General features: G+C 37.8%; 1 long non-coding RNA gene across 1 annotated transcript in view; it reads right to left on the bottom strand.

The window, feature by feature from the left end:
- The window catches only part of LOC141275987 (uncharacterized), a 219,597-nt gene extending 217,444 nt beyond the window's left edge, over positions 1 to 2,153 (bottom strand). Inside the window, exon 1 of the long non-coding RNA XR_012324711.1 lies at positions 2,023 to 2,153. This is a non-coding gene — a long non-coding RNA (uncharacterized lncRNA). The remainder of the gene's footprint in view (positions 1 to 2,022) is intronic.
- Positions 2,154 to 24,782: the final 22,629 nt, after the last annotated feature.

The following is a 24,782-nucleotide window of genomic DNA, read 5'->3' as shown; positions in this document are numbered from 1 at the left end:
GGAATTCATAAAAATGGTTCATTGCCAAGTACTGACAGAGCAAAAGAGCATTTAAAAAGAAGCCATCAAATTTTATTTTCAATATGAACCACAGAGTTTGTTAAGGAAATTTCAACTTCCAAAAAATCTTTTAAAGGAAGTTGCTCTGCTTTTTACTTCCAAATATGTACAGCTGCTTAGCTCTTGGCAAAATATTGGTAAATGAAAATGTGTGTCAGAATTTTAGGAGAAAAAAAGTCTAGCCATAACATTTAGTGAAATGAATTATCAGTTTTCTATTGCTGAAAAAATCATTTTAATAAAGTATTTTTTAAAAGTGTTGCACAACCAAGATGCTATTGATCTCTATTTATATGACATAATTATCATAACTAATCAAATAAAATAGGCATAACATGAAATGTGTTTAATAGTTTGATGCCATCCAAAGGACTGGCAAATTGAACACTGTGTTTAAATTATTTATCTAGATAAGAGAGAACTACTACCAGATTAATGACTTCACAAAAATTAAGTTTCTTGTTACTTATATGATTATTTGCTTCTTTGTTTCTGTTTTATTGTATGTTGTGTTGTTAGGGAAATATTTGTAGCTCTATCCTCCAACTGTCCAAACGTAATCTTCTTATGACACTGAGACACACTAAAATTAACCCAAAAGAGAACACCACTGTCATTTTTATTATTTAATACAACCCATTTACAGGCTATTTGAGAACATGCGTGACTTTAGCAAGTTATCAAGATGTTTGGAGAAAGAGCATGTCGTACTTTTTTGGAAGTAATAAAGTGGAGAATAATTATGAGTTACACTTCAGCTATCAATTTTTGCTTCTGAAAAAAAAATTGTTTCAAATCTGTTAAATAACTCATGTTCCTTAGCAGCTAATAAAACAAATAGAATGTAAGCTCCATGAGCACAGAGGTCATTGTCTGTTTTTTCACTGATACATTCCAAACACTGAGAAAAGTGCTTGTCACATAATAGGTACTCAATAAATATTTGTTAACCAAGTAAGCAAATCATGCCAAAGTATCTAAATGTATTCCTCTAACAAATTCTGACCCTATTGATTCCAGGAAACAATAGCTTTGACTTAAGATTTTCAACAATTTGTCACATTATTTTGTTACCTTAATAAACATAATGTAGAATATCACCATGCTCACTTATAGAGGTTATGTTGTCAAAGTAAATACTATCATATCTCAAAACATTCTCCCTTTCAATATTTACAAAGTTCTGTGAAGAAGCAAGGTCTTTAATTGTAAGAAAAATCATTTTTGTTCCCAGCCTATACTCATCTATGTCAGACATACATGAACTAAGAGACTTTTAAGCCTCAAACCCTGAGGAGAGGGGTCCTTAGTCACAAGACGGGAATCTGCCTAAAATAAGAGCAAACATTTCAAGTCAGCCTTTTAGGTTATTAGGATTGAGAACAGGAACCTCTGTTCGAGGTGGGGCAGGCCAATAATGGAAATGATAAATTTCAAATTTGAGAGTAAATACAGATCTTGGAGATCATCTACCCCAAAGTTTCATTGTACAGATAGGAAAAATTAAAGTCCAAGAAGATAAATTAATTGCCTAATGTCATATATTTAACAGTGAAACTAAATTTGAACTCCATTTTTACTTCATCCATACAAAGAAACATGGAAATGGAAAAATGTAATTTTTATAATCTCCATCTTGGAAAACATTATTGAAGCCTGAGAGAATCAACTATTGCAACAACACCAGATTTTGAACAGACACTCCACTCCACAAATGGAAACGGTGATAACTTCCCATACTTACCCAGTAGCGGCCCAGATACACTTGACAGTATCAGCTCTGTATTATTTTCCATATCTCATCATCTATAAATGCCTCCATGTACCCCCCACCTCTGCCATCCCCACCTTACTTCTCTTCTTCTCTTATACTATTTCACATGTTGTGGGAAGCTTATTTTTGCTATAACAACAGAAACCCAGCTCAGTGCAAGAATAGCAGCCCATATTTCAGCTACAGACCTGGAATCTGCCAACTGGCTGGCTTCACAAGCTGCCGGAGAAGGGAGATTGAAGCCATGTGTCAAGTCATCTCCTCCAGAAACAGCTCAAATATAAGCCCTGCTGTTAACAGGAAGACTGGCTCAGAAACACAGAATCGGCAGTATCACGTGCAACCATAAAACAAGGCAATGGTCAAGGGTGAGTTTAAGAGTAATGTACTTGGGCAAACAGTTGTTTAAAATGAGTAATCGGTCCTCCCTAGAAGACTTCAGAGGGATGATATCACACCGATACCCACTAAAATTAACAAAATGAGTCCAAGTAATTCCGTTTGTGTCATCCCTCGAAGATTTCATTGCCCAGAGAACACTGACACAAGTGAGATCTGAGTGCATTATCTGCTCCCCTTCCAGATCTTTTCAGTGATTTGTCATTACTGCAGAAACGCAGACCACACACAATGTTAGTTCTTCCTACACCACCCCAGAAATGCCCAAAGGAAGAACTTGAGCATTGTCCTTAAGATCTGGACTCAAAATACTTCACCCAAAATAGATGCCTATTCCTACTTGTAGAATGCTTTATGGGTGGTTGAAAGGTTGTGGTTCCCCATAAACTCAAGAAACTTTCTATTTTAAGAGTCATTACAGTTTGGTTTAAGAGCATTTTCATTTGATTTGAGACTGAAGAGATTCATGGGGAACTACTTGGTCTATGTCAATCATGTAAAAGGGTTGAATTTTGCTTTTAGATACTTTGCATTAAGTTAACAAGTTAGAGTGACTTTCATCATAGGTTACTTTCACTTTTTAAAGCTATTTTTTCAAAAGGCCTGAATAGAACCTAAAACCTATTTTGCAAAGCATTTTTGCTTCTAAATTTTGCTTCTAAATTTGCTTCTAAATTCTAAATTCTACATTTCTAGTTCCTTCATACACAGGACATCAAGTGTTATTTAAAGAGCAATTTTTATGTCCAAAAATTTTTTTTCCAGCATTTTAGAGACCTTTTAAAATATAGCTTTAAAAACTAGAGGTCACTTTTTTTACAAGATTAGATGAACTCAAACTTAGATCAACCCCACAAATGCAAAAATTATAGGTAGTCTCCTAGGTTTGAAGAACAAAGTTCTTTCCTGCTAATACACTTTCAGTATTTTTAAACAATAAACAAATGGTTTTAATAGGATTTCCCCTCCACCACCAAAGTTGAAATTTAAAGGCATGCAATACTAATCCATAATTTTATTTAAATAGTTGTTTATTAAATTGCATATTTTTTTAATTTCAAAGTCAATACATGATAGTTGTAGTAAATTAGAAAATAAAAACAGGTGGAAGAAAATAAGAACCACTTATCTTGCCACACAGATAATCACTATTAACACTTTGTTTCATATTCTTCCAGTTTTTCTATGAATATTTATGTATTTTTTAAAATTTAACTTTCATATTTTAACAAATAGTTTTCACGATCTTAAATTCTGGAGTTTTCCCCATTATATATTAGAGGGACTTAAATACCACTTGGTTCTTCGGTTTTACACTCTATTGTTTCCCCTATCTTCTTTATTATTCAATCAAGTTTATATCTCTACTACTCTATTTAAAATATCCTTTCCCTAAACACTGTTATTATTTTACCTATTTCTCTTCTTACTTGATCTTTTCTGAAATGTTTCATAATCCTTTTCCTACTCTTTCTGAAACTGTGTAGACTTTTTGCCACCATCCCCTTTGTAAAACACCTTCTTTAATTTAGTGCCTTTTGCCATTTTTCATTGACCTGTTCTTACCACATTTTCTCAGTCTTTTTCACTAATTTCTCTCCCAATGTGGCCTTTTGATCTCAGTAGTCTTGGGGCAGTATCCTGGCCCCTCTTTTCAATATTTTCCTTCCTTTAATGGTCTCTTTCACTCCCATGCCTTGGAAAATATGCTGATATTATTTTTAGGAAAATTGTAAAAATACTGTGGGCTTAATATTTTATAGCTTTTTTAAATTTAATATTGTGATACTTTTCCTAAGTCATTTACTATTTAATATGTAAAGTCCAGATAAAATTCTATTATATGGAAATATATATTATTTAATTAATCTGTTATTAATGGACATTAATGAGGTTTGTTTTTTTTGTTTGTTTTTTTTTGTGTGTGTGTGGGATCTTCCCAGACCAGGGATCAAACCTGTGTCCCCTGCATTGGCAGGCAGATTCTTAACCACTTCACCACCAGGGAAGTCCTTTCTTTTTTAGAAGTAATTAAAAAAAAGGCTTTTGTAACATGTTACCTCTGATACTTCTGCATTCTTTTTTTAAAATATTTATTCTAAACAATGCTGCTATGAACATCTTTATATAAACATCTTTGTATATGTTCTTAATTTAATTTTTAAATGGGTATTTCTAGGTTATGGGCATATTTTTAATATGCTTAATTAATTTTGCTAAAATGCCCTCCAAAAAGGTTATATAAATAAATGACATTATTCCCTTTTCCTACTCTTTAACTATATTAGGCATCAATATTTTATTTAATCATCAGGTTTTGATGGGGGGGCTGGTGAGGAGTAGATAGTTATATGTAACATTATTCTTTCTATGTATCATGACAGTTGCCCTTCTGGTTACATAAATCTATTGAGTAAATCTCTGAGTCCAGTCACACAGGCCAGCTGGAACCTAATCTCATAAAACCTCCTTTTTATCTTAATAGTGGGTACATTCTTCATTGAGCTCTGAGGAGTGTTTTTAATGATTTTTGAAATAAAAATCCTGGTTGTAACAATTCAGATACTTTCTAGAAACATCCTTATTTAAAACCCCTGTTTATTTCAGTTGATGTAGAAAAAGGATAAGGGCTGGTCAGGAGTGGGGGATAAGCAGGAAGAATACATCAAACCAATTCTTGTGGTCTGTGTTCTTCCAAGTGTTAAAAAAGAAGTAAAAGGATTCTTTTTTGAAACAGTTCCAATCAAATCCTCAATAATCTGTTATAAGACAAAACCTTAGGAGTGGGACCTGTGTTGAACAAGTTACCTGATAATCAATCATCTTCAACTCGATGTCATGCTGGTTTTAAAATGGCCCCGCCTCCTGATTTTCCTGTCACACTCAATGGCGTAGTCATTGTCCTACATGCCTCGAGTGAAAATCTTGAGTCATCCTTGAACCTTTACTCTCTCAATTCTATCCAAAATACTTCTTACCTATTTCTTCTTTCCCATTCCTCTTATAACCACTCTAGGTCAGCATCTCATTGCCTTTTACTTTGACCAGGGGCTATCTTACTGTTATTGAGAATGCATACGGGACAAGGGAGAATTGGAAGTGGACCAGAGAGGGACGTGTTAACCAGGAGTCTGAGACCCATCTCTGCTTCAACCTGATGCAACTGGCAGAGTTGTGGGTAGGGTTGTCAGATTGAGCAAATAAAAATAGAGTATACCCAGTTAAACGTAAATTTCACAAAAATAATGAATAATATTTTAGTATAAGTATGTGTCAACTATTGCATGGAGCATACTTCTGTTAAAAAATTATCTGTTGTTTATATGAAATTCAACTTGAACTGAGCATCTTGTATTTTATCTGGCAGCCCTACTTGTGAGTGGCAGGAAGGGGGGAGGAAGTGGTACCTGAATCAAGGATCAAAGTGCCTCACCTGTGTCTTATCATGTCTAACATATGTCCACATGTCTTGGAACCTAAAAGCCCAGGCAGTCGAACTCCATGAGATATAGATAAATGTTTGAAACCAGGTTCGAAGGCCTGTAGAGAATTTAGATCCCTTTATCTGCTTAACAGTGAATAGCAGGAATTAGACTTTATTTTGAAAACCACGGTAGTCTCAAGCCAAAAAAAAAAAAAGAGTTTTGAAATATAGATTTTAAAATATTTTACAACGTGAAGTTCACTGAAAGAGTAGGATACAAAACTGTATGTGTGTATATAAGATGTATCAAATATACAGAGATAGAATAGATATACTGATATATATTGTCATCATTACATATTTAATACAAGCACACAAATATACATACATAGAAATAGTAAAAGACTAGAAGGAAAGACACAGATATATTAACTAGTTATTTCTGGGTGGTAGGATTATGACTGAATAACTTACATATTTTGGCATTTTCCAAATTTTCTCTACAACCTTCAAAGAACGGTTGTCTAATACTGCTCGGTCTCAATGTGGAATTTTCTTCAAATATACAGCATGACTTTTTAAAAATCCTATTTCCCCCAAATACTCTTAAAATCCCAACATACCTCCCAAAGTCTTTCCTTCTCCCCCTCCCCCCGCCCCCACATTCCAAAATCTCCTCAAATCTGCTGTATTAGTCAAAACATGTTCTATTCCAAGTCTTAGATAACCAACTCAGAGTAACTTACACCTTAACTGAAAAGTCCAAGGATGGTTTTGACTTTAAGCATAGCTATATTGTCAGGCTGAGTTTTTTGGATGTCCTAGAGGGTGGATCTTTGAGTCAAAACAATTATTCACTGGGAACCTTGGTATATTATTATTCCCCTTTTTAAAGTTACCAATTCAAAACACTTCTTTCTTAATCTTTCTGTTCAATTTATAAATCTTATTATTCTATGTATTAATTGAGCCTATTTTAATAATCACTGGCAATACAGATTTTACAATGTAATTATGTATATTTCCCTTCAATATTTTAAAACTGTAGTTACAAATGTAATAAATTTAATTTCCTTTTGAAGGACACCCAGATGATTAGAGAAGCCTTCCTATGCACCTCAGTAATTCTCATAAAGACATGCTTATAAATACAAGCTTTGAGATTTTTTACACGGTCAAATCTTATTTTATAATGTTGCAAGACTTCAACTAACAATCAGAAGTTTAAGCATTCGTTACTCAGTTATTCATTTGTTACCCTACCAGGATAATATCTCCGTAAGTTTTTTTAAAAGCTTAAACTGCTGAAATCTGCACAAATAATATTTCACCACCAAAAACTGCAGTCCTGTAGGTTTGGTTGCTGCATCCCTCAATGCTCAATTCTCAGAGCCAGAGTTTCAGTTCTCCTTGGAGTTAAAGACATTTATCTCCTAGGAGGCAACCACCTTCTCAGTTGGTGAGGCTGAGGTGGCTTGAAAACCCGAGGTTTTGTCTCAGGTGTGAAATCTGGAATTGTAGTTATCCAGGGTCATTTTTGTCAGGACTCTAAAAACTAAGCTAGGGCTTCCCTGGTGGTGCAGTGGTTGAGAGTCCGCCTGCCGATGCAGGGGACACGGGTTCGTGCCCCGGTCTGGGAAGATCCCACATGCCGCGGAGCGGCTGGGCCCGTGAGCCATGGCCGCTGAGCCTGCGCGTCCGGAGCCTGTGCTCTGCAACGGGAGAGGCCACAACAGTGAGAGGCCCGCGTACCACAAAAAAAAAAAAAAACACACAAAATAAAAAAATAATAAAAACTAAGCTAAACTTATTTTTATGACTAATGTGTCATGGGATCTGCTTAGAAGTCCACAGAGTTCATGTCTTTGGGTTAAATCTTATTATTTCCTAACTCTTCCACCTTATCCCAGAAAACTAAAGCCTTTCAGATAAACTACTTCTCAGAGTGAACAGTGGATATCTATATATACATGATACACAACAACATAGTGTATATGTATGTGTGTGTGTGCGTATACGGGATATATATGTAGATGTATGTATGTGTATACACACACACACACACACACATGAAATTAACTTCCTTAAATGATCTGATGGTCTTGTGTTCTTCAGCCCTCTAGAAGTATTTATGTGTCTCTCTGGCAGCTCTAATACTGCATGACACATAGCACATGCACAACCCCAGGAGGCACCAGAGACCATAATGTGAACCAGACATTCTGAAACTGTGCATCTCTACAAAGATATTAAAGCCATTGCATAGGGTTTTGACATTTTTTTAATTGGAAGAAATCCTGCATTACTTTATGTTATTCTCATCAGCTAGGTTTACCACCCTTAAAAACATTAAAATCTTCTGATTAAATTCTCTCATGTGTCTTAACCTTCAGTGACAGCTTCTAAGATCATTCTAAGGACAACCACAGAGAAAATAAAAAATCCAGGAGACATCAGTCTTTAGAAGCAACCTGAGCTGGTACAATCAGGGCTGTCTCTTCCCATCTCTCAGTTCTCAATTCTGGTTTCTCTCTTTGTCTGTCTCTCTCTATTTCTCTCTGTTTCTCTCTCTCTTTCTCTCTCTCTCTCTCTCTCCTACTCTCTCTTTACCTCTTTACCTTCTACTGAATATATTGTCCTTTGTTCTACTAGTATCTTCCGCTTATCAAAGAAATCCCCAATCCACTTTGATTTCTTTCCTTTTTTTACTCCATTTATTATTCTAGCTTACATAACAGCCTCACTGAAGCTTCTTCAGTAACCCAGAACTTGCCAAATTTTATATTTAGAAAATATCAATGCTATAATTTTTGAGGAACACAAATACTTTTCTTAGAAAATATCTTTAAATTCTGTCTATAAGAAGAAATTGGATCAAACACCAACAAAAGAAAGTAATAGCTCTCTCAGAACAAGACAGCAGAGGAGTAATATGCAGATCACCTTCCTCCCACAGATACACCAGAGATATATCTACACGTGGAACAACTCCTACAGAACACCTACTGAACATTGGCAGAAGACCTCAGACCTCCCAAAAGGCAAGAAACCCCCCACGTACCTGGGAAAGGCAAAAGAAAAAAGAAACAACAGAGACAAAAGAACAGGAAGGGGACTTGCACCTCAGGGAGGGAGCCGTGAAGGAGGAAAGGTTTCCACACACTAGGAAGCCCCTTCGCGGGCGGAGACTGCGGGTGGCGGAGGGGGGAAGCTTTGGAGCCGCAGAGGAGAGCACAGCCACAGGGGTGTGGAGGGCAAAGCGGGGAGATTCCCGCACAGAGGATCGGTGCCGACTGGCACTGACCAGCCCGAGAGGCTTGTCTGCTCACCAGCGGGGGCGGGCGGGGCTGGGAGCTGAGGCTCGGGCTTCGGTTGGAGCGCAGGGAGAGTACGGGGGTTGGCGGCGTGAACACAGCATGAAGGGGACTAGCACGCCACAGCTAGCCAGGAGAGAGTCCAAGAAAAAGTCTGGAACTGCCTAGTAGCAAGAGACAATTGTTTCGGGGTGCAAGAGGGGAGGGGATTCAGAGCACCACATAAAAGAACTCCAGAGATGGGCACGAGCCGCAGTTATCAGCACAGACACCAGAGATGGCATGAGACGCTAAGGCTGCTGCTGCCGCCACCAAGAAGCCTGTGTGCAAGCACAGGTCACTCTCCACACCCCCCAGGAGCCTGGGCAGCCACCACTGCCAGGGTCCTGTGATCCAGGGACAACTTCCCCAGGAGAACACACAGAGTGTCTCAGGCTGCTGCAACGTCACGCTGGCCACTGCCACTGTAGGCTCGCCCCCCATTCCATACCTCTCCCTCCCCCCCCAGCCTAGGTGAGCCAGAGCCCCATAATCAGCTGCTCCTTTAACCCCGCCCTGTCTGGGCAAAGAATAGATGCCCTCAGGTGACCTACACGAACAGGTGGGGCCAAATCCAAAGCTGAACCCCAGGAACTATGTGAACAAAGAAGAGAAAGGGAAATTTCTCCCAGCAACCTCAAGAGCATCAGATTAAATCTCTACCATCAACTTGATGTGCCCTGCATCTGTGGAATACCTGAATACACAATGAATCATCCCAAAATTTAGGCAGTGGACTTTGGGAGCAACTGTAAACTTGGGGTTTGCTTTCTGCATCGAATTTGTTTCTGGTTTTATGTTTATCTTAGTTTAGTAATTAGAGCTTATTATCATTGGTAGATTTGTTTATTGATTTGGTTGCTCTCGTCCTCCTTTTTTTATAGATTTATAGATTTCTTTTTCCTTTTTCTCTTTTTTTGAGTGTGTATCCTTAGGCTTCTTTGTGTGACTTTGTCTGTATAGTTTTGCTTTTACCATTTGTCCTAGGGTTCTGCCTGTCCGTTTTTTATGTTTGTTTGTTTTGGTATAGTTTTTAGCACTTGTTATCATTGGTGGATTTGTTTTTGGGTTTGGTTGCTCTCTTCTTTCTTTTTTTTTCCCCTTTCCTTTAGTACTTTTTAATTTTTATAATTATTTTTTATTTTAATAACTTTATTTTATTTTTTTTTCTTTCTTTTTATCTCACTTCTCTCCTGAGCCGTGTGGCTGACAGAATCCTGATGCTCCAGCCAGGTGTCAGGCCTGTGCCTCTGAGGTGGGAGAGCCAAGCTCAGGACATTGGTACACCAGATACTTCTTGGCTCCTCATGATATCAAACAGCAAAAGCTCTCCCAGATATCTCTATCTCAATGCTAAGACCCAGCTCCACTCAATGACCAGCAAGCTACAGTACTGAACCCCTGTGCCAAACAACCAGCAAGACAGGAACACAACCCCACCCATTAACAGAGAGGCTGCCTAATATCATAATAAGGTCACAAACACCCCAAAACATACCATTGGATGTAACCCTGCCCACCAGAGAGAGAAGATCCAGCCTCATCCACCAGAACACAGGAACTAGTCCCCGCCACCAGGAAGCCTGCCTACACAACCCACTGTACTAACCTCAGCCACAGGGGAAGACACCAAAAACAACAGGAACTATGAAACTGAAGCCTGTGAAACGGAAACCCCAAACACAGTAAGTTAAACAAAATGAGAAGACAGAGAAACACACAGCAGATGAAGGAGCAAGGTAAAAACCGACCAGACCAAATGAAGAGAAAGTAGGCAGTCAACCTGAAAAAGAATTCAGAGTAATGATAGTAAAGATGATCCAAAATCTTGGAAATAGAATGGAGAAAATACAAGAAATGTTTAACAAGTACCTAGAAAAAGTAAGGATCAAACAAACAATGATGAACTACACAATAAATGAAACTAAAAATACTCTAGAGGGAATCAATAGCAGAATAACTGAGGCAGAAGAACAGATAAGTGACTGGGAAGATAAAACAGTGGAAACAGCTGCTGCAGAGCAGAATAAAGAAAAAAGAATGAAAAGAATTGAGGACAGTCTCAAAGACCTCTTGGACAACATTAAATGCACCAACATTCGAATTACAGGGGTGCTAGAAGAAGAAAAAAAGAAACAGACTGAGAAAATATTTGAAGAGATTTTAGTTGAAAACTACCCTAATATGGGAAAGGAAATAGTCAAACAAGTCAACGAAGCACAGCAAGTCCCATACAGGATAAATCCAAGGAGAAACATGCCAAGACACATATTAATCAAACTAGCAAAAACTAAATACAAAGGAAAAATACTGAAAGCAGCAAGGGAAAAGCAACAAATAACATACCAGTGAATCCCCATAAGGTTAACAGCTGATCTTTCAGTAGAAACTCTGCAAGCCAGAAGGCAGTGGCAGGACATATTCAAAGTGATGCAAGGGAAAAACCTACAACCAAGATTATTCTACTAAGCAAAGATCGCATTAGATTCAATGGAGAAATTAAAACCTTTACAGACAAGCAAAAGCAAAGAGAATTCAGCACCACCAAACCAGCTTTACAACAAATGCTAAAGCAACTTCTCTAGGCAGGAAACAAAAGAGAAGGAAAAGACCTACAACAACAAACCCAAAACAATTAAGAAAATGGTAATAGGGAAACACATATCGATAATCACCTTAAACGTAAATGGATTAAATGCTCCCACCAAAAGTCATAGACTGGCAGAATGGATACAAAAAGGAGACCCATATATATGCTGTCTACAAGAGACCCACTTCAGACCTAGACAAATAGAGACTGAAAGTGAGGGGACAGAAAAAGATATTCCATGCAAATGGAAATCAAAAGAAAGCTGGAGGAGCAATTCTCATATCAGACAAAATAGACTTTAAAATAAAGACTACTACAAGAGACAAAGAAGGACACTACATAATGATCAAGGGATCAATCCAAGAAGAAGACATAGCACTTGTAAACATTTATGCACCCACATAGGCACACCTCAACACATAAGGCAAATGCTACAGCCATAAAAGGGGAAATCAACAATAACACTGTGATAGTAAGGGACTTTAACACCCCACTTTCACCAAAGAACAGATCATCCAAAATGAAAATAAATAAGGAAACACAAGCTTTAAATGATACTTTAAACAAGATGGACTTAACTGATATTTATATGATGTTCCATCCAAAAACAACAGAATACACGATCTTCTCAAGTGCTCATGGAACATTCTCCAGGATAGATCATATCTTGGGTCACAAGTCAAGGCTTGGTAAATTTAAGAAAATTGAAATTGTATCAAGTATCTTCACTGAACACAACGCTATGAGACTAGATACCAATTATAGGAAAAAATCTGTAAAAACTACAAACACATGGAGGCTAAACAGTACACTATTTAATAACCAAGAGATCACCAAAGAAATCAAAGAGGAAATCAAAAAACACCTAGAAACAAATGACAATGAAAACAGGATGACCCAGAACCTATGGGACACAGCAAAAGCAGTTCTTAGTGGGAAGTTTATAGCAATAAAATCCCACCTCAAGAGACATCTCAAATAAACAACCTAACCTTACACCTAAAGCAATCAGAGAAAGAAGAACAAAAAAACCCTAAAGTTAGCAGAAGGAAAGAAATCATAAAGATCAGATCAGAAATAAATGAAAAAGGAATGAAGGAAACGAGAGCAAAGATCAATAAAAATAAAAGCTGGTTCTTTGAGAAGATAAACAAAATTGATAAACCATTAGCCAGACTCATCAAGAAAAACAGGAAGAAGACTCAAATCAATAGAATTAGAAATGAAAAAGGAGAAGTAACAACTGACACTGCGAAATACAAAGCATCATGAGAGATTACTACAAGCAACTATATGGCAAAAAAATGGACAATCTGGAAGAAATGGACAAATTCTTCAAAAAGCACAACTTCCAAGACTGAACCAGGAATAAAGAGAAGATATAAACAGACCAATCACAAGCATTGAAATCTAGACTGTGATTAAAAATCTTCCGACAAACAAAAGCCCAGGACCAGATGGCTTCACAGGCGAATTCTATCAAACATTTAGAGAAGAGCTAACACCTATCCTTCTCAAACTCATCCAAAATATAGCAGAGGGAGGAACGCTCCCAAACTCATTCTATGAGGCCACCGTCACCCTGATACCAAAACCAGATGAAGAAGTCACAAAGAAAGAAAACTACAGGCCAATATCACTGATGAACATAGATGCAAAAATCCTCAACAAAATACTGTTAAACAGAATCCAACAGCACATTAAAAAGATCATACACCACAATCAAATGGAGTTTATCCCAGGAATGCAAGGAATCTTCATTATACATAAATCAATCAATGTGATAAACCATATTAACAAATTGAAGGAGAAAAACCACATGATCATCTCAACAGACACAGAAAAAGCTTTCGACAAAATTCAACACCCATTTGTGATAAAAACCCTCCAGAAAGTAGGCATAGAGGTAACTTACCTCAACATAATAAAGGTCATATATGACAAACCCCCCAGCCACCATCATTCTCAATGGTGAAAACCTGCGACCATTTCCACTAAGATCAGGAAAAAGACAATGTTGTCCACTCTCAACACTATTATTCAACATAATATTGGAAGTTTTAGCCACAGCAATCAGAGAAGAAAAAGAAATAAAAGGAATCCAAATTGGAAAAGAAGTAAAACTGTCACTGTTTGCAGATAACAAGATACTATACATGGAGAATCCTAAAGATGCCACCAGAAAACTACTAGAGCTAATCAATGAATTTGGTAAAGTAGCAGAATACAAAATTAATGCACAGAAATCTCTTGCATTCCTATACACTAATGATGGAAAATCTGAAAGAGAAACTAAGGAAACACTCCCATTTACCATTGCAACAAAAAGAATAAAATACCTAGGAATAAACCTAGGAGACACTCCCATTTACCATTGCTAACAAAAAGAATAAAATACCTAGGAATAAACCTATTTAAGGAGAGAAAAGACCTGTATGCAATAAACTATGATACAATGATGGCAGAAATTAAAGATTATATCAACAGATGGAGAGATATACCATGTTCTTGGATTGGAAGAATCAACACTGTGAAAATGACTATACTACCCAAAGCAATCAAGAGATTCAATGCAATCCCTATCAATCTACCAATGGCCATTTTTCACACAACTAGAACAAAAACTTCCACAATTTTTATGGAAACACAAAAGACCCCGAATAGTCAATGCCATCTTGAGAATGAAAAATGGAGCTGGAGGAATCAGGCTCCCTGACTTCAGACTACACTACAAAGCTACAGTAATTAAGACAGTATGGTACTGGCACAAAAACACATAAATAGATCAATGGAACAGGAGAGAAAGCCCAGAGATAAACTCACCCACATATGGTCACCTTATTTTTAATAAAGGAGGTAAAAATATACAATGGAGAAAAAACAGCCTCTTCAATAAGTGGTGCTGGGAAAACTGGACAGCTACATGTAAAAGAATGAAAATAGAACACTCCCTAACACCATACACAAAAATAAACACAAAATGGATTAAAGAGCTATATGTAAGGTTAGACACTATTAAACTTTTAGAGGAAAACATAGGCAGAACACTGTATGAGATAAATCAAAGCAAGATCCTTTTTGACCCACCTCCTAGAGAAATGGAAATAAAAACAAAAATAAACAAATGGGACCTAATGAAACTTCAAAGCTTTTGCACAGCAAAGGAAACCATAAACAAGACAAAAAGACGACCCTCAGAATGGGAGAAAGTATTTGCAAATGAAGCAGCTGACAGAGGATTAATCTCCAAAATTTACAAGCAGCTCATGTAACTCAGTATCAAGAAACCAAATAGGGCTTCCCTGCTGGTGCAGTGGTTGAGAGTCCGCCTGCCAATGCAGGGGACACGGGTTCATGCCCCAGTCCGGGAGGACCCCACATGCCATGGAGCAGCCTGGCCCGTGAGCCATGGCCGCTGAGCCTGCGCGTCCAGAGCCTGTGTTCCACAACGGGAGAAGCCATGGCAGTGGGAGGCCTGTGTACCGCAAAAAAAAAAAAAGAAAGAAACCAAATAACCCAATCCAAAAATGGTCAGAAGACCTAAACAGACATTTCTCCAAAGAAGATATACAGATTGCCAACAAACACATGAAAGAATGCTCAACATCACTAATCATTAGAGAAATGCAAATCAAAACTACAATGAGGTATAAGCTCACACCAGTCAGAATGGCCATCATCAAAAAATCTACAAACAATAAATGCTGGAGAGGGTGTGGAGAAAAGGGAACTCTCTTGCACTGTTGGTGGGAATGTAAATTGGTACAGCCACTATGGAGAACAGTATGGAGGTTCCTTAAAAAAGTAAAAATAGAATTACCATATGACCCAGCAATCACCCTACTGGGCATATACCTGGATAAAACCATAATTCAAAAAGAGTAATATACCACAATGTTCATTGCAGCACTATTTACAATAGCCAGGACATGGAAGCAACCTAAGTGTCCATCGACAGATGAATGGATAAAGAAAATATGGCACATATATACAATGGAATATTACTCAGCCATAAAAAGAAACAAAATTGAGTTATTTGTAGTGAAGTAGATGGACCTACAGTCTGTCATACAGACTAAAGTATGTCAGAAAGAGAAAAACAAATACCGTATGCTAACACACCTATATGGAATCTAATAAAAAATAAAATGGTTCTGAAGAACCTAGAGGCAAGACCGGAGTAAAGACTCAGACATAGAGCATGGACTTGTGAACACAGGAAAGGGGAAGGGGAAGCTGGGACGAATGGAGAGAGTGGCATGGACATATATACACTACCAAGTGTAAAACAGCTAGTGCAAAGCAGCCACATAGCACAGGGAGTTCAGCTCGGTGCTTTGTGACCATCTAGAAGGGTGGGATAGGGAGGGTGGGAGGGAGATGCAAGAGGGAGGAGATATGGGAACATATGTATATGTATAGCTGATTCACTTTATTATAAATCAGAAACAAACACACCATTGTAAAGCAATTATACTCCAATAAAGATGTTAAAATAAATAAATCAAAAAGTAATAGCAAATATTTTAGTGCCATTTCCTGATTTCTTTTACATTTAGAGGGCTGTCTTTAAATCCCTGGGTTTTGTTGACTTACAGTTGGACAACCTTAGCCTTGTTTCATATGAAATCACTGTTTTCTTTGAGCTACTAAAGTTGATGATAAGAAGATGATAAGAAGTCTAAATGGCAATCAGCTACCATGATTTTTACTCATCTTTGTATTCTCCCAAGTCCTGGCACAGGACCCAGCATATGCTAGCATTCATTTAATGTCCTGTAAAAAATGCAAGGAAAACATAGGCACTTGGGCTTCCCTGGTGGCGCAGTGGTTAAGAATCCGCCTGCCAATGCATGGGACACAGGGTCAAGCCCTGGTCTGGGAAGATCCCACATGCCGCGGAGCAATGAAGCCCATGCACCAAAACTACTGAGCCTGCGCTCTAGAGTCCGTGAGCTACAACCATTGAGCCCACATGCCACAACTCCTGAAGCACACGCACCTAGAACCCCTGCTCTGCAACAAGAGAAGCCTCCCAATGAGAAGCCCATACACCACTACGAAGAGTAACCCCTGCTTGCCACAACTATAGAAAGCCCATGTGCAGCAATGAAGACCCAACGTAGCCAAAAATAAATAAATAAAAACATAGGTGTAATATGCTTATCAAATTAAAAAATGACCTGGAACCAAGGGGACCACTCAATTTGATTAACTGACTAAAATAAGATGCACAAAGGATCTAGGATACCATAGAAAGATAGGGAAATCTAACAAGACAATATGTAACAGAATAAAGTGTTTTCATTTAGGAAATATTGAGAAAGTATGTACAGGTGTGTCCAGAAATCAAAATTAGAACCATTTCAGGAAAGAAGAAAAACTTTTACTCACTGCAAGAAAGAATATCCTAATAAATTTTTAGAGATTGATCAGAACAACTTATTCTAGAATTGTTCATGCTGAGAACATTCCCTCAATCTTTTCCCACCCCTGGTTCTCACTCCAGACCTTCTGAACTCATCCTAAAGTTAAAAATGACTGATCTTAGGTGCAACACTATATTCTAAGCAGTTTTCTACCATGGGTCAGCTTTTCCATTGAAAATAGAAAAAAAGGGATTACTTAAATAATATATTTGCACAGCATCTCACAGATTAAATTTGTTTTACAAGTGTCATTTTATTTGACCTTCACAGTAACCTTTTTTAGTTTTCAATGGAGACATTATTATTCTCTTTTATTTTTTTTTAATTTTTGCGATACGTGGGCCTCTCACTATTGTGGCCTCTCCCGTTGCGCAGGCCCAGCGGCCATGGCTCACGGGCCCAGCCGCTCCCGCGGCATGTGGGATCTTCCCGCACCAGGGCACGAACCCGTGTCCCCTGCATCGGCAGGCGGACTCTCAACCATTGCGCCACCAGGGAAGCCCTATTCTCATTTTTATATGAGCAGGTTTAAATTCAGAGAGAATAGGATTTGCCCAAGGGCAGAGTAAGAGACAGAGCCAAGGTTAAAATCAAAAGTGACAGTAAAATAAAGTTGGTATTAGATTCCAAATATGGGTGTTTCCTAATTACAAGGGAGTAAAAATATATGCTCTCTCATGGAAATACAGATAGAATTCATTGACAGAAGCACAGAGATAAGCTGCCCAGGAAAATATCAGACTTTGCCTAGCTCTGAAAATGACCTTGAGTGAATTCTTTATCTTTTAAAAACCCCTTCTTGCTTTCTTGTCTGTCCATAAAACTTAACTATTACATAACTAATAAAAGCTAGTAGTTAAATGCTAGAAATAAGTCAATAAAGGAATGAAAAAATTAATAACCCAAAATGTGCCTTCCTGAATATTCATGTTTTTCCTATAGAGTTTTTCATACAATAATACATTATATATTAAATAATATTACAGTAATATATATAATAGTCCTTGCAGACAAATCCAGCCCTAAAAATAACTCCACTAAACTGAAAGGATATTTTGCTATAGTAATAGTGATCAGTCAACACATAAATAGCTACCACTGAATTTTAGAGAATTTGGGTGTTTAATTTGAGGGTATGGTTTGGCTCGTATGGCTGGGCTGTCCTACCACAAGCGTGACCAGACCATAGGAACTGAGAAACACATTTATCAAAAGTGAAATATTCAATGACTCCTTTTACTATGTACAAATACACTATGTACCTATCATGATTATGAGGTTGTGAATGAACATTCAGTCTCCTGGTTTTGAACAGAAAAGGTCTTCATTCACATACCAGATGAGATTTTTCAGGTGATGTGTGAGATTTCCCCAAGGCAAGTAAATTGAGACTATATAGAACCCATGGAACTACTGGATGATTAGTGATAAAAATTCCACCATTTTTATGGAAACTGTGGGAAAGTTACAATTTGTTAAGTAGCAGACAAGAGATATATGGCTCACAAGTGAATTCATCTTCACTTATTATTTACTGTCATTTGTTATCCTATGATTCAAAATATTAAATTCAGTCAGAGTGTGTGGGGCTGATTCACTTCTTGCCTTTAATGTTACGTGTCATGTGTGAAAGAATTGCTTTTGCAGTATCTACACGAACTGCATCATAGCTCACTGTACTTTTCCCTCACATCATTTAGCATGGCTTGCACTTTGTATTTGTGTGATGATTTCATTGAATCTTATACCTCTCGTCCCCCAACCAGATCCTATGAGTACTGGGACTGTGTGTCTGATTTGCATATCATTGCATTCTAGAACCTAGCTAGAGGTGGGGAGTGGGTGGATGACCAGAGGACAGAAGGTATGGCTTTCTCCAGTGCACTGGACGCAATAATGGCACATCTAAGATGGCACACTCGTCCTTGGAAGAAGTGGTGACCAGACTTACAGAAAGAAAAAAAAAATATATATATATATATATATATATATATATATATATGTATGTTTGCAATGTCATGGGACTTTAGCCCTCCTAGCCATAATTCTCTAACCTTCTCGTTCTCTTTGTTACATTTTTGTTTTAACTATTTTCCATTCACAAATAATGTCTATTCCTGAATATCCATAATTGTCTGTGTGAAAGGTGAGGTTGAGGACACTGCAAACTACAGAGATGTTCATGGAAAAAAAGAGTGATTTAGGACTTCATGGGAATAAAAAAATGAATGGGTCAACAGAGTGCTGTGGCTAGAGGAAGACCGGAGTGGAGTTTTAGAAAAGAACTGAAGCACTGTGTAGGGAATGAAAAGAAGTCCAGTATAAACTGCCCCTAAAATTGACAGAAGCAGCCTCTAGTCTACACCCCCTCTCTCATAAAGCACATGGGACACTGAAGGAAATCTGCTAGCTTTGTGGACCTCAGTCCAAAAACAACTGCAAGAGGGCATGTTGTATTCTTTATAGAAAGAGACAGCCTGTCATATTAACCCAGGTTGTTTCTTTACAATTTTGAAAACCTCAACGTTGTAGACAAGGAGTCCTCCTTCTAGGGTGGACATTTCTACTTGTTCTCAATGCATAAATAGTATTTTTAAAAATAACAATTTTATACACAAGGGTACACAAAAGTAGTCGTCCATGCTCATATCCATAGCTTCTTCAACCCTATATTTTTCACTTCCTTTTCTGACTTTTCCCATTTAGAGGAATTCCCAACTACATCAGAATCACAGTGGCTCGGTGATGTGGACTTGCATGTGTCCAGGCAGACATTCCTATAACGAAGCTCACAACCTGTTTACTCTGCTCTCATATCATCTTTAAAGTTCCCCTCTATTTTCTGCATTTTGCATTTCTTCAGGAATACATGAGTTGTACTTAATGGGACAAAATTAAAGTAAAAATACACTTACTCTGCTTAACGTGAAACTTTCTGAGCAGGCTCAGTGCCTTTATCAGTCATCTCCTCGCTAGGACTCTTTCATCAGATGCTCCTCAAAGATTCTGTCTCTCTTGTATGCCATCGCCAACATCTCACCTCCACCTTTTTTTTTCCCATTTACATCGACGATAAACCTCCACTGTGGATGCAGTCTTTGCTCTGGGATTAGTGTTTTGAACAGATTTCCTAAAGCTCAACTCCCACCTCAGTCTCTCATAAAGAACTCAGATCTTGTTTTTGTTTTGCTCATGCCTGCAGCTGTAGGTTAGTCCAATCCCATCTAGCCCCAAATTCCAGGGATCCCTGCATTGGGCACAGCTCAAGACCTTTTACTTCCCCAACAGGGCCATTCATGACTGTAGGGCCTGGGAAGGGTCCCAAGATGCTAAGGGAGCCTCTGTGAGTTTAAGGTCTGAAAGTTGGAATCAACACACTAATAAAAGAATAAAGAAATTGAAAATCAGTTTGTAAGGTTGTCACTGGGTAAACCATAAAACGTGCTCAGAGGAACCTCTGAAATCACAGTGTTTTAAACTGATATTTTTAAAACGTCAGATTTTGCGTAGACCAAAGAAAGCACTCTGAGTCGACTTCTCTCTTACTCTCATATGTGCTCTAATGACAAGGAATCCAGTGATGGCCTAATATGCCTCACAGATTCAATCAGGCATGGAGTTTAAGAGTAAAGTCAGGTAAATGGGGAAGACCCCCTAAGGTTCCCACAGTGTTTCTCCACCTAAACTAGTTTTAGTGGATAATACTAATACCTGCCTGTCAAGAACAAGCATCAGCACTTTTCTTGACATTCCCTTGAGTTTATTATTTCCTGAAAGTCAAAATATAAATACATTGCTCAGAACCAGTAGAGCACCAAGCCCCTAACCACCACTGATATGTTACCAAAGGATGCATATTGGAGAACCCTGGAAGGGCTGGAAACAGGACAGTTTTTATATTTTGCTATAAGTTGGAAACTCATGGTACATCATGGCATGGGAGGCTGGGTAAAGGAGGAAAATGAGGGCCCTGGGCTATAGAAATAAGGAGAGAGGGAAAGAAAAAAAAGAGGAGGAAGAGGAAGGTGATGGAGAAGAAGAAAAGCAAGAACAAGAAGAAGAACAAGAAAGAAAAGGAGGAGAAGAAGGAAGAGAAGAGGAAGAAGAAGGAAGAGGAAGAAGAAGAGAAGAAAGAAGGAAGAGAAGAGGAAGGAGAAGGAAGAGAAGAGGAAGAAGAAGGAAGAGAAGAGGAAGAAGAAGAAGAAGGGGAGGAGGAGAAAAGAACATTAGAACTTTACGCCTAGCTAAGCAGCTGCAGGAGGAAGAGTGAGGATCCATGACCATCATACAGGCTTTGCTTCCTTCTCCATTAGCGGGGAGATACATCGGGCATGAAAGCATCATGAGCAGCCTGAAGAGAAAGAGGTTCAATGACTTCACTGCACAGTGAAGGAACTTGAACTCAGCCACTAGAATCAGGGTCCCGGATGTCGATGTTTGGTGGAATCTAACTGCCAGCTGATCTTTGAGAGCTGAAGTGATTTTCCCAGTGACATAGAATGTAAATGAGTGTTTTGAGACTAGAACTCGTGTCTTCTGACGCCTACTTCCGAACTCTTTCAAGCTAAGCATGGCCTGGTAAGGGACACATCTCTGTCAGCAGACACTAACTTGAGATGCCTTGATCCTGCAGTCCTCCACAACAGACACTATGAAGGTATCATCTCCCTCAGTTCCAAAGTCAGTATCTTTCACTGTAACTTAACAACAAAACAAAATCAAAGAGAGCCTGTGGGATTTACAATAGGTAGAATAAAGATCTAGGGTATGGGGTGTAAAAACTTTAATGAATATTTTTTAAAGGTACCGTGTGATCTGATGAGATTTAACCTGTTCATTATTTTACCTTAACCATCTGGAACTCCTCTGAAAAGTTCCAAAATACACTACACTTGAACAATTTACAATTGCATGGGTTAGTCAAAATCAAACTTATGTAAAGAAGATTAAAGGGCAGCAAAAAAGTTACTGTTTAACTGAACTTTACTTTTACATACTTCATAAATTTAAATTAAAAAGCATGAACTGTGGCTGTATAACTCCCTTGTTTACTTTAAGAAAGAAATTCTACAGAGGAAATTATATCAATGGAAAAGGAATCATGATATCAGTCATTTATTGCTTTAGTTCCTCATCTAACTTGTGTATTTGAAAAATAAAACATATGTATGCCATGTTACACTAATACTGATAATGTTAAATAATGAATAAGTTATTAATTTGAATAAGCTTGTTAGTTATACCTGCAGAAACATAAAAGAGAAGCATACACTATTTAAGGAAGGTAACTAAAATAATGACAAACTTCTGTAGAGGTTTTCTTTCCCTACTCCCATTTTGACTTATATTCTAGTGGTTTATGATCACAGTTGGAGTATAACATCAGATAGTGAGTGTTAATTGCCTGATGCTATATTACCATGCTAACAATATTTTTATACTTCAAGTGCCAAATTCTTGAAATTATAGGTGAATCAGAAGGAGGGCGTATAGGCTGAGTCCTGGAATATGGCAAGTCTGACAAGGAGGAAGACGCAAAGGGATATATCAACTCATAAAAAGATACTCAACAAAGGATGCAGCTGCTTGCCAGATCATTTCCATCATCACCACGACACTTCCATCACCCGCTTGCTAACAATTCGAAATGGAGATAACACAATCACAATGTCACTTTATCTAAGGACCACCCCAAAATCTCCTGAGGGCTGAAACAGCAAGTTTTGCCAACTTATTTATTCCACCTCTAACACAGAAAAAAAAATGAATTAACAAAAAGTTCAAATGCAAGTTGTCATTTGAAAAAGTGTGACATTAACAGAACTACATATGTTCACCAGTGTTGACACTTATTGCTCTGTAGGCATGCAGAAAAGGTAGAAAAATTCTGGGCAATCGGAGGGGCAGAAAAACACTTTATATTATACCTCTCAAATGGCAAGAGCTAAAACAAGATTTTTTTTAATTCAAAATTGCTTTCTGCAAGTTTCTTAACTAAACAGAGGTCTGAATCACTCTTACAAAATACACAGCAGCGCATCCTCATACTAGAGTCTCTGGAGGGGATGGGCCTGTCAGGAGTCACATATTGAAACAATTTGTTCATGGATGTTTAGTTATAGATTTCATATTTTTACCCAGGAAAAAATTAACAGTATTTCCATGTTACAGAATATGTTGGGTATAATCTACAGTCTGGCAGATGCTATATTCTATTCATGATGAAAGAGAATTTGTCAGATGCTTCTGAAACATGTTATTTGCCAGATTATATTCCCTTTCTTATTTAATGAAACCCAATCACCTAAGACAGAAATCTGGAAGTCATTCCATTTTCTTGACTCTCTCTCATCATCCATTTCACATAGATCATAAAGTCCTGCCTACTTTTTGCCTTAGCATCTCTGAAATCCCTCCTCTCTTCTCCATCCTCACTGCTCAGAATTACATTAATTTCTCCCTTAGACCATTTAGGAGCCTCCTAACGCTTTATTCTGTCTCTTTTCTTTCCCACATCCTTTCCACCCTGTACATTCTAGCCCAGCAGAATAGCTCTAGAGCTTCAATATGATTAGTTTACTTCCTTCTGGAATAAGAGCCCTGCATGTTTTCATTGCAGTCTCCCCACCGGTATACACTGCCAGCACAGCCACTGAAACTTCTGCCATTCATTGTATGCGGACTGTTCTCTTACATTTTACTGTTCTCTCTGTTTGTAAGACCCTTGCCTCCATTATTCTTCTTTACCTTCCAACTCTTGCTTATCTTTCAAAATTCTACATGTACCTCTCCTCTATAAAATCTTTCTTGTTCTCTCTATTATTTTCTGAATTCACTTCCTTCCTCATGTTCTCCTAAGCCCCTATATGTCTCTGCTAGAGCATGTAAATCCTTTCCCCTGAGAACTATGTGAAGGCAGGTTCCCATGGCCCCACAAATGCAGCACAGAACAGACACTCAATAAGCTCGATAAGTGGCTGCAAAATTGAACTGATGAACCAAGTCAAATATTTATCAAGATTGTTAAGTAACATTTACTAAGGGAAACAAACAAAGATAAACAGAAATATAATCAAATGACTAACACTGCAAGCAACTGAACATTTCACTAACACAACATTTTACATCAACTATACTCCAATAAAAATTTTTTAAAAACTACTTAAAACATGAAAAAAGAAAGTGTATCTTTAAAATATTTTGACACCTATGAACTAAGCTACGTACAACACACAGTTATATGGTATTCTATACAATACAAATAAATAAGGTCCCTCTAATGACATGTCAAATTTGTTGGATGTTCTTCTGAATTACTGTTGTTCCTAGTAACATATGACCTGAATCTTGGACTCAAATCCATGCAGGGTAGTAACAGAGTTCCTGAAAGCCCAGAGCATTTTCTTCAGCCTATGAGAGGCTGGGGTGAAAGTAGCCAAAAAGACCTCAAACGCAAGTTCTGAATTTTAAGCCCAGGTGTATTACTCCACAGGTAAGCTATGGTCTGCTCCCTAGCTCCAGTTCATCCCTTTATCCGAGGTTTCCTAAAGTCTTTAAAACTATCCATTCATCCACTAAATGCATTATGATCATTCCTTTAAGATACTGCCAAAAGGAATGCTTTCCAGACCTGCTCCATGATAAATATAAGTAGAAGAAGAGCAGACTTCTTTCTTTCACATTAATTTTGTGCTTAGGGTCTTGAATGCCTTTATAGTACCTTTTCTTTATATACGAGATACACATAACAGAG

The sequence above is a fragment of the Tursiops truncatus genome, chromosome 12, assembly GCF_011762595.2.
Source record: "Tursiops truncatus isolate mTurTru1 chromosome 12, mTurTru1.mat.Y, whole genome shotgun sequence".
Classification (NCBI taxonomy): Eukaryota; Metazoa; Chordata; class Mammalia; order Artiodactyla; family Delphinidae; genus Tursiops; species Tursiops truncatus.
This window is presented reverse-complemented; position numbering and strand designations above follow the sequence as displayed.